Here is a 10,542-nt window from a genome sequence, read left to right as displayed (position 1 = left end):
TCCATTAGTTCATCTTCATTTTTTCAGTTAGCATTCTACTGTAAGCAAGATCTTTCCCTTATCTCTTATTTATTTATATATTATCATCAGTTAAAAAAAAACTTCATCAATTCTTATTTAATAGGTTATTGTTATTTTATTTAATCCATTATTGTCATTGTTCATTTTATTGTTCAACTTGTCCTAGGTTTGGCTGTTGAGACCCCGTTTAAGCTAGCTTCTGTGTCTTTTTGACACATGCTCATTTTTTTGCTTTTTAGCTTTTCCTAGCTTTCTGGTAAAATACAGAACAGTGTTCCACATTCATCTTGTATTTTTCCCTGTCTAGCCTTGGAAATCATCCCTGTCTCTGAAAGAGCACTGCTTTAGTGGGGAATGGTATTTAGAAGCCAAGACCTGGGCACCAGATGTATTCATTGCTACTGGGGAGTAATTTCTTCTAGGCCCTTTAAGTTAACAGAGCCAAGGAGGAAAGGCAACTTAAAATAGTTCAACTATTTTTAATCATGAATTCAGTACTGGGTACCTCTAACTCCAGTTCAACACCACAGGGTTCTTTCTCCCATTCCTAATTTGCATCTCCCCTTTCCCACAGTTAAGAACTCTGGCTCTCAACAGCACTGATGTCTTTTTCTTCTCATTTGTTCAGTGTTATGACACACACCGAATAGTTTCAGAATTGCTATATTTGTTCCACTAAAGAAAAAAACCCAACAATCCATTAAATATGGCTCAATATTTGTCTGCAGTTTTGTTTTTATACTAAAGGAATATAGTCAAAATACTATGTTCAAAAGTTATCTGGATTAGTTTTCTATTTTCCCTCAGACTGGTTATATTACTTATTTAAATATAGTTAAGTTTATTTCTGTCTGTTTATGTTCAGTTTTAGGATCCCTTTCATCCTTGTGGATTCAATTTTCTTTTTTGAATATGTGAAAGCTGACATTGTCCAAAAGTCAAATCCAAACACAAAACACACAGGATACTTCACGAATTTGTGTGTCATCTGTATGTAGGAGTTATACCAATTTTCTCTGTGTTGTTCCAGTCTTACTATCAATTCAGTTCAGTTCAGTTCAGTCGCTCAGTTGTGTCAAAGCAAGAACACATCCAATTAATTTTTCAACCTATTTGATGCCATTGAAGTGTGATCCCCTTCACCCACACACACATCCTTCACTGAAACTGCTCTTGTCAAAGTCATCAGTGACTAATATTTTTCTATCCTCATCTTAGCGGACTTTCCACACTCTAAGTAAACCTCTCCAGTATTCTTGAAACAGTCTCTTCTCTTGGTTTTTGTTATCCTACTCTTCCGGCTTTCCTTTCTTTTCATAGGCCTCTCCTCATTCCCGTTGTCTATTCAATCACCCTAAATAAAATATGTTACTCTTCAGTCCTCTTGGCTCCGTTCACTTCCCTCTGTGTTCTCTCTTCCTAGCTGATCTCAGTCATTTCTAAACCTTCAAATGCTGATTATACTAATGACTTCTAAATTCATATTTTCATCCCAGACCTCTCTCCTTGTCTCCAAGCTTATAACCAACTGCCTAATTGACATCTACTTGGATATCTCACTGACATCTTCAGTTTAACAAGTCTAAAATAGAACTCCTCATTTCCTGGCCAAACCTGCTTCCCCCAGGCTCCTCCCTTTCAGCAGATATCACTTCCATCTGTTGGCTGCTCTAGCCAGAAACTTAGGAGTCATTCTTGATTTCTTTATTTTCCTCAACCACAGTGTCCAAGCTATCTACAATATATGAAAATTTTACCTCCAAAAAGACGTTGAATTCATCCATTTTTCTGTCTCTACTTCTACCACTTCACTCATCTCTCACTTGGACTCTTCAACTCTCTCATAATTGGCCTCTCTTTTGTCCCCCACACATTCATTCTCCATTTAGTAGCTGCTGCTGCTGCTGCTAAGTCACTTCAGTCGTGTCCAACTCTGTGTGACCCCATAGATGGCAGCCTACCAGGCACCCCGGTCCCTGGGATTCTACAGGCAAGAACACTGGAGTGGGTTGCCATTTCCTTCTCCAATGCATGAAAGTGAAAAATGAAAGTGAAATTCCCTCAGTCATGTCTGACTCTTTGCGACCCCATAGACTGCAGCCTACCAGGCTCCTCTGTCCATGGGATTCTCCAGGCAAGAGTACTGGAATAGGGTGCCATTGCCTTCTCTGATTTAGTAGCTACCATGATGTTTTTCACGACCCAGATAATCAGGATGGTGTGATCACTCACCTAGAGTCAAACACCCTGGAATGTGAAGTCAAGTGGGCCTTAGGAAGCATCACTATGAACAAAGCTAGTGGAGGTGATGGAATTCCAGTTGAGCGATTTCAAATCCTGAAAGACGATGCTGTCAAAGTGCTGCACTCAATATGCCAGCAAATTTGGAAAACTCAGCAGTGGCCACAGGACTGGAAAAGGTCAGTGTTCATTCCAATTCCAAAGAAAGGCAATGCCAAAGAATGCTCAAACTACCACACAGTTGCACCCATCTCACACGCTAGTAAAGTAATGCTCAAAATTCTCCAAGCCAGGATTCAGCAATACGTGAACCGTGAACTTCCTGATGTTCAAGCTGGTTTTAGAAAAGGCAGAGGAACAAGAGATCAAATTGCCAACATCTGCTGGATCATCGAAAAAGCAAGAGAGTTCCAGAAAAACATCTATTTCTGCTTTATTGACTATGCCAAAGCCTTTGACTGTGTGGATCACAATAAACTGTAGAAAATTCTGAAAGAGATGGGAATATCAGACCACTTGACCTGCCTCTTGAGAAATCTGTATGCAGACCAGGAAGCAACAGTTAGAACTGGACATGGAACAACAGACTGGTTCCAAATAGGAAAAGGAGTACGTCAAGGCTGCATATTGTCACCCTGCTTATTTAACTTACATGCAGAGTACATCAAGAGAAACTCTGGGCTGGAAGAAGCACAAGCTGGAATCAAGGTTGCTGGGAGAAATATCAATAACCTCAGATATGCAGATGACACCACCCTTATGGCAGAAAGTGAAGAGGAACTAAAAAGCCTCTTGATGAAAGTGAAAGAGGAGAATGAAAAAGTTGGGTTAAAGCTCAACATTCAGAAAGCTAAGATCATGGCATCTGGTCCATCATTTCATGGCAGATAGATGGAGAAACAGTGTCAGACTTTATTTTGGGGGGCTCCAAAATCACTACAGATGGTGACTACAGCCATGAAATTAAAAGACGCTTACTCCTTGGAAGAAAATTTATGACCAACCTAGATAGCATATTAAAAAACAGAGACATTACTTTGCCAACAAAGGTCTGTCTAGTCAAGGCTATGGTTTTTCCAGGGGTCATGTATGAATGTGAGAGTTGGACACTGAAGAAAGCTGAGCGTCGAAGAATTGATGCTTTTGAACTGTGGTGTTGGAGAAGACTCTTGAGAGTCCCTTGGACTGCGAGGAGATCCAACCAGTCCATCCTAAAGGAGGTTGGTCCTGGGTGTTCATTGGAAGGACTGATGCTGAAGCTGAAACTCCAATACTTTGGCCACCTCATGCGAAGAGCTGACTCATTGGAAAAGACCCTCATGCTGGGTGGGACTGGGGGCAGGAGGAAAAGGGGACAACAGAGGATGAGATGGCTGGATGGCATCACTGACTCGATGAACATGAGTTTGGGTAAACTCTGAGAGTTGGTGATGGACAGGGAGGCCTGGCTTGCTGAGAGACATGGGGTCGCAAAGAGTCAGACACGACTGAGTGACTGAACTGAACTGAACTGAACTGATGACGTTTTTGAAAGCAAAATAGTACAAGCTTACATTTATTAGGTGTTTCTTAAGTGCCAGGAAGTGCTATAAGCACTTTATATGTGTTTAGTCCTTACAACCACTCTATGAGATAAAAACCAATTCACCTCAATTCTATAGGAAAGGAAACTGGAGCCCAGAGAGGTTAAGTAATTGCCCAAGGTCACACAGCTGGTAAATGGTAGAACTTAGGCTTGGACTCAGACTGAATCTTCAGCCTTCATGCTCATCTACCACCTTATACTGGATCATGTTACTACTCAGCCTCAAATACTTTCATGGCTTCTCTCTCCAAAGGGACTAAATACCCAACTCCATTCCAAGGTCCGCTGATCCTGTGCCATGCTCCCTGCTTACCCCTCCAAACTCATCTCTGGCTGCTTCCCTTTCCTTCACTTCCCTCCAGCAACCTGGCTTGTTTTGTTGTTTCCAGCTTCCTTGAATGTAAGCCCTTTCTTACCAGTAGGCATTACACATCCTCTGCCTCAAACACTCTTCTCTCTGGCTCCTTCTCATTCTACAGACCTCACTTGAATGATCTGTTCTGAGAGAATTTCCCTCACCATGATATTTCTTAAACAGCTCCTTTCCTGGTACGTTCTATTGAAACCCCATTCTTGTTTTCTTTTAGCCCTTAAAACTATTTGTAATTATTTGTTTGTAAATAAACAAGTTTTGTTTTATTTTGTAAAACAAATTTTGTTTTATTTTGTTTTGTCTCTCTTCCCTACTAAAATTCAGTGCTGTGAAGGCAGAGGCTGTGTCTGGTTGGTAAAAAATTGTTTTTTACCTCACTTTCATGTACTCAGCGCTTACACAGTGCCTAGTTCATAGAAGGAACTCTAGAAAGATTTGTTGAATAGACATATCTTTTTCAACTTCATAACTTCTGTTTACTTGTATTTTCTGCTTCCTCATCACTTTAGTTTGTCACAGCCCAGGCTCCATTTTCTCCTACACTTACCCTTAACCTCATGACCTCTCTCTTTAGTTATAATTTTTATTGCTGTTAATGGCCTCAATCACTTCATGTTTCCCAACTTGAATCCCTGAGAGAGAATATTGATTTGTCCAGCTCGTTTTTTAGAAGCCAGGCAACATTTTTAGGCTGTTGGTTGCTTGTCTTTGGGTCAGATTCCCAGGCCTGGTCCAAACAGCTGTGTTGGGCAGGGTGTGGGTGGTCTGCCCTATGCTGCTCCATTTCCTTTCCGGGACTCTTATCTTGAATCATAGCCCAGAATATCATCAGGCCAAAGTTTGACTGCCCAGTGAAGTGTTCTAAAGGAGTTTGATGATGATTCAGTTTTCCCCTAAGGCAGTACTGTGGGTGAGCTCTATGGGCTCTGGGTTCCCAGGGCACTTACCAAGCAGTGCCTAAGGACTTACGGAGCACTTAGAATGTGCCAGGCACTCTGCTTTACATGTACTCTCTCGATTCAACCTCACAACATTCAGGTGAGGTCAACAGTATCATAATCCCCACTTTACAGGTGAGGAAACAGATTCAAAGTATTTAGTCCCTGGGCCAAAGATGAAGATATAGTAAATGGCAATTCCCAGATCCTAATTTAGATTTGTCTGACTCCATAGCCCATCCTCCTTACATGATCCTAAACTATTTACCTTCTCCTTATCAACCGTGTCACCTTGGTCAAGTTACTTAATTTATGTGACCTTCTATTTCCTTATCAACAAAATGAGGATATTAGTACTTAATTCATGGGATTATTATACATTTATGAGCAATCATAATCTATTCCAATAAACATTACAGCCACATTAGTATATCTCAGCTTAGTCTGAATCTAAATTTTCATATGTGAAAAACAGAATTATCAACTTCAGTTGTCCATAAAGAACAGGATCTCCTGTGAGCCTTTATCCTGCTGGCAAATATTCCTGGTCCAAATCATGAAGACATAGGGCTTTAAGGAAACAGAGCAATTCATTGTACTTTGGAGATGACAAAGAACCTACACTCAACCTAGTCATAATGTAGCAGAGTGGAAATGAGTCAAGTGCTCAATATAGAGATTTGAATCTGTATCTGACAAGGATAAGACTTTCTCCAAGGCCAGAGCATTTTACATTTTGAGTTGGCAAAAAAATTCACTTGGGTTTTTCTATAGCATCTTCCAGAAAAACCCAAACTAGCTTTTTGGCCTAACCAACATTATCTTATTTAATCCAAACACAACTTTAAGACGTTTTCCAGTGGTTAAGAATCTGCCTTGCAATGCAAGGGACTTGGGTTCAATCCCTGGTCAGGGAATGTCCTATATTCCGTGGGACAATCAAGCCCGCACACTACAACTAGAGAGTCCATGCACCCCAACTAAAGATTCTGCACAACACATCAAAGACTCAACATGCTGCAACTAAGACCCAATGCAGCCAAAAAAAAAAAAAAAAAACTAAATTAGAAGATGAGACATCATAACTTCCAGAAAAGAACATAGGCAAAACATTCTCTGACATAAACAGTAGCAATGTTTTTTATATCAGTCTCTCAAAAGCAATAGAAATGAAAGCAAAAATAAGCCAGTGGGACCTAATCAAACTTATAAGCTTTTGCACAGCCAAGGAAACCATTTAAAAAAAGATAAACTACAGAATGGGAGAAAATATTTGCAAACAATGTGATCAACAAGAGCTTAATTTCCAAAATATGCAAACAGCTCATATAACTCAATAACAGAACAACAACCCAATCAAAAAATGTGCAGAGGATTTAAATAGACATTTCTGCTAAGAAGACATGCTGTGCAATGCTTAGTTGCTTAGTTGTGTCCGACTCTGCTACCCCATGGACTGTAGCATGCCAGGCTTCCCTGTCCATGGGGATTCTCTAGACAAGAATACTAAAGTGGGTTGCCATGCCTTTCTCCAGGAGATCTTCCCTATCCAGGGATCGAACCCAGGTCTCCTTGCATTGCAGGCAGATTCTTTACCATCTGAGCCACAGAGAAGACCAAAGAAGACATAGATGACCAAAGATGGCCAATAAGCACATGAAAAAATGCTCAACATCATTAATTATTAGAGAAGTACAAATCAAAACCATCTCACATTGTTCAGAATGGCCATCGTCAAAAAGTCTACAAATATTAAATGCTAAAGAGGGTGTGGAGAAAAGGGAACTATCATACACTGTTGGTGAGAATGTATATTGGTGAACCAACTATGGGGAACAGTACGGAGGTTCCTTAAAAAACTAAAAATAGAGTTACCATGGGAGCCAGCAATCCCACTCCTGGGGAAAACTCTAATTCAAAAAGACACATGCACCCCAGTGTTCATAGAAGCACAACTTACAATATGGAAGCAACCTAAATGTCCATCAACAGATAACTAGTTAATGAAGATGTCGTATAATACATATATATGTGCATATATATATACACACATATATAAATAATGAAATACTACTCAGTCATAAAAGAGAATGAACTAACACCATTTGTAGCAACATGGATGTACTTAGGGATTACCATACTAAGTGAAGGAAGTCAGACAGAGAAAGACAAGTATCATATGATATCATCTATATGTGAAATTCAAAATATGATAAAAATGAACCGATTTACAAAACAGAAATAGATTCACAAACATAGAGAAAACACTTATGGTTACCAAAGGGGATAGCAGGGGGAGCCATAAATTAGGAGTTTGGGATTAGCAGATACAAAATACTATAATACAAAATAGAGAAACAACAAGGTCCTACTTTATATCACAGGGAACTATATTCAATATCTTATAATAAAGTATAATAAAATTGATATTAAAAAGATTATATATGTATAATTGAATCACTTTGCTGTATACTAGAAACTAACACAACATTGTAAATTAACTATACTTCAAAAAGAAACAAAAACAGAAGTGGAAGTTAAAAATGAAAATGAATGAATAGCACATTGATGGTAGGATGAAAACAAATTAATCTCACTAACTGGATTTTTAAAAATTATATCTAACAATAAATTGGTTATCAGAGACACACACACTTAAAACATAAGGAGATGGAAAGACTAAAAATAAAAAGATCAAAAAATATACACTGGGAAAATATGAACTGGGTTGTGGCTGTAGTATCTTTCGAAGAGGAATTTTAGTTTCAAAAGAGAACAAGTGATAAAAAGTTATTACATATTCATAGAAGAAACAGTAGGCAAAATGCAATAGGTAAAACACAGAGATGCACCTAATTTTACAGTCTTAAAATATGCAGAACTGCAGGGAGGAATATTATAGATAAATGCATAATTGTAGCAGAAGGTTTTAAGATTCCCCTCAGAAACTGATATATCAAGGCTTAAAGTATAGCTACCATATTTCATCAATTCTACATTTTATACAAGACTGGCTCGAAGATGATTAAAGACATAATAAATGTAAAAAGTAAAATTATAAAAGAAAAACATAGAAGTCTGTTACAGTTTTTGACTGAGAAGAATGGAAAAGCAAAACCTAAAAAGCGCAAACTATAAGATAATAATATTAATGAATAATAAAGATTTATATTCGCTGAAAGACACTGTAGACAAAGTAACTAGATAAGAGAATGAGAAAAGATATTTGAAATATTTAATATACAAAATTCTTGCAAATAAATAACAGGGCAGCAACCCCTACCTAGAAAAAAAAATTAGCAAAAAACAAGAACAGAGAAGAAATCCAAAAGTCAAAAGGCTTATAAAGAGATGCTCAAAAAATCCGTGAAATGTTAATTAAAACAGAAATGTACTATACTTTTACGTCTATTAAACTGTAAAAAATTGATAAATGCCCACTGGTTGGGTTGTGGGGATACTGAAACCCTTATCCATGGTGGTGGAAGTATGGACTAGTATAGCCACTGTGGAAAGCAATCTGACACAAATTATGCAAATTAAGAACTCATATTCTATGAGCCTACAGTGGCACTCCTGGGATGTATCCCAAAGAAGTTCTTATGCAGACACAGAAACATATTCATTGCTGTATTATTTATGATGGTAGTGACTTGACAGCCTGGCTGTCTGTCACTGGGAGAGTAGACAGCTAAAACGTAATAAATGTTATATCATGAAATATTATGTAGTAATCATCAGAAATAAATTAAATGTGCACACAACAACATGAGTACATTTTATCTTTACAGTGGCACTAGTGGTAAAAAACCCACCTGCCGATGCAGGAGACATAAGAGACTTGGATACAAACCCTGGGCTGGGAAGATCCCCTAGAGAAGGAAATGGCAACACATTACAGTATTCTTGCCTAGAAAATTCCACGAACAGAAGCGCCTGACAGGCTACAGTCCTGCGTGCGGCCATGGGGTTGCAGAGTCAGACACGACTGAGCACACAGCATACATAGCTGATATACAATATTATAGTAGTTTCAGTTGTACAACACAGTGATTCAATATTATACTTAAACTCATTACAAAATAAAGGCTACTTATCACCCCTTCTCTATCCATTCATTTGTTGATGGATTACTTCCATGTCTTGGCTATTGTAAATAATGCTGCTGTGAACATTGGGGTGCATGTATCTTTTTGAGTTATTTTTCATTTTCTTCACGTATATACCCAGGAGTGGAATTGATGAATCATACGGAGCTCTGTTTTTAGTTTTTGAGAACCCTCCAGACTGTTTTCCATAGTGGCTGCACCAATTTTATTCCCACAAACAAAATGCTAGAGTTCCCTTTTCTCCACCAACATTTATTATGTGTTCTTTTTGATGATAGTCATTCTGACCAATGTGAGGTGATTATCGCATTGTGGTTTTGTTTTGCATTTTTTTAATAATTAGCAATGTTGAACATCTTTTCATGTGTTGGCTGGACATCTGAATGTCTCTGGGAAAATGTCTATTCAGTTTTTCTTCCCATTTCTTAATCAAGTTGTTTATTCTCTTGATATTGAGTTATATAAGAAGTTTATATATTTTGGACATTAATCCCTTATCAGTTATATCACTTGCAAATATTTTCTCCCATTCAATAGGTTGTCTTCCATTTTGTCAAAAGTTTCCTTTGCTATGCGAAAGCTTTTAAGTTTATTTGTTTATTTTTCACTTTGTTTCTTTTGTCTTAGGAGATAGAGCCAAAAAATATTGCTGTGCATGGAACTCTACTCAATGTTATGTGCCAGCTAAGATAGAAGGGGGATTTGGGGGAGAATGGATATCTGTATATGAATGGCTGAGTCTCTTTGTTGTTTGCCTAAAACTATCACAACATTGTTAATTGGCTATACTACAATAAAAATTAAAAAAAAAAAAAGAATAGGCTTCTTTTCTTGTTCCTGATCTTAACAGGAAATGCTTTCAGTTTTTTACCCTTAAGATGGTATTATCTGTGGGCTTATCATATATGGCCTTTATTATGTTGATATATCTTCCCTCAGAGCCTCTTGATGAAGATGAAAAGGAGAGTGACAAAACTGTTTTAAAACTCAACATTCAAAAAACTAAGAGCATGGCATCTGGTCTCATCCCTTAATGGCAAATAGAAGGGGAAAAGTGGAAGCAGTGACAGATTTTATTTTCTTGGTCTCCAAAATCACTGCTGGTGGTAACTGCAGCCATGAAATTAAAAGATGCTTGCTCCTTGGAAGGAAAGCTATCACCAACCTAGAGAGCATATTAAAAAGCGGAAGCATCACTATGCCAATAAAGGTCCATGTAGTCAAAGCTATGGTTTTTCCAAATTAGAGATACCAAGGGAGCATTTCATGCAAAGA

At 38.0% G+C, this 10,542-nt stretch overlaps 1 non-coding gene across 1 annotated transcript; it reads right to left on the bottom strand.

The window, feature by feature from the left end:
• Positions 1-974: 974 nt before the first annotated feature.
• Positions 975-1,079, bottom strand: LOC138074714 (U6 spliceosomal RNA). Its single transcript, XR_011144531.1, has one exon. It is a non-coding gene; the product is annotated as a U6 spliceosomal RNA (small nuclear RNA).
• Between the last annotated feature and the right edge of the window lie 9,463 nt (positions 1,080-10,542).

Source organism: Capricornis sumatraensis, chromosome 2 (genome assembly GCF_032405125.1).
Source record: "Capricornis sumatraensis isolate serow.1 chromosome 2, serow.2, whole genome shotgun sequence".
NCBI lineage: Eukaryota > Metazoa > Chordata > Mammalia > Artiodactyla > Bovidae > Capricornis > Capricornis sumatraensis.
The sequence above is the reverse complement of the archived record's forward strand: the minus strand, read 5'-3'. Positions and strand labels throughout refer to the sequence as shown.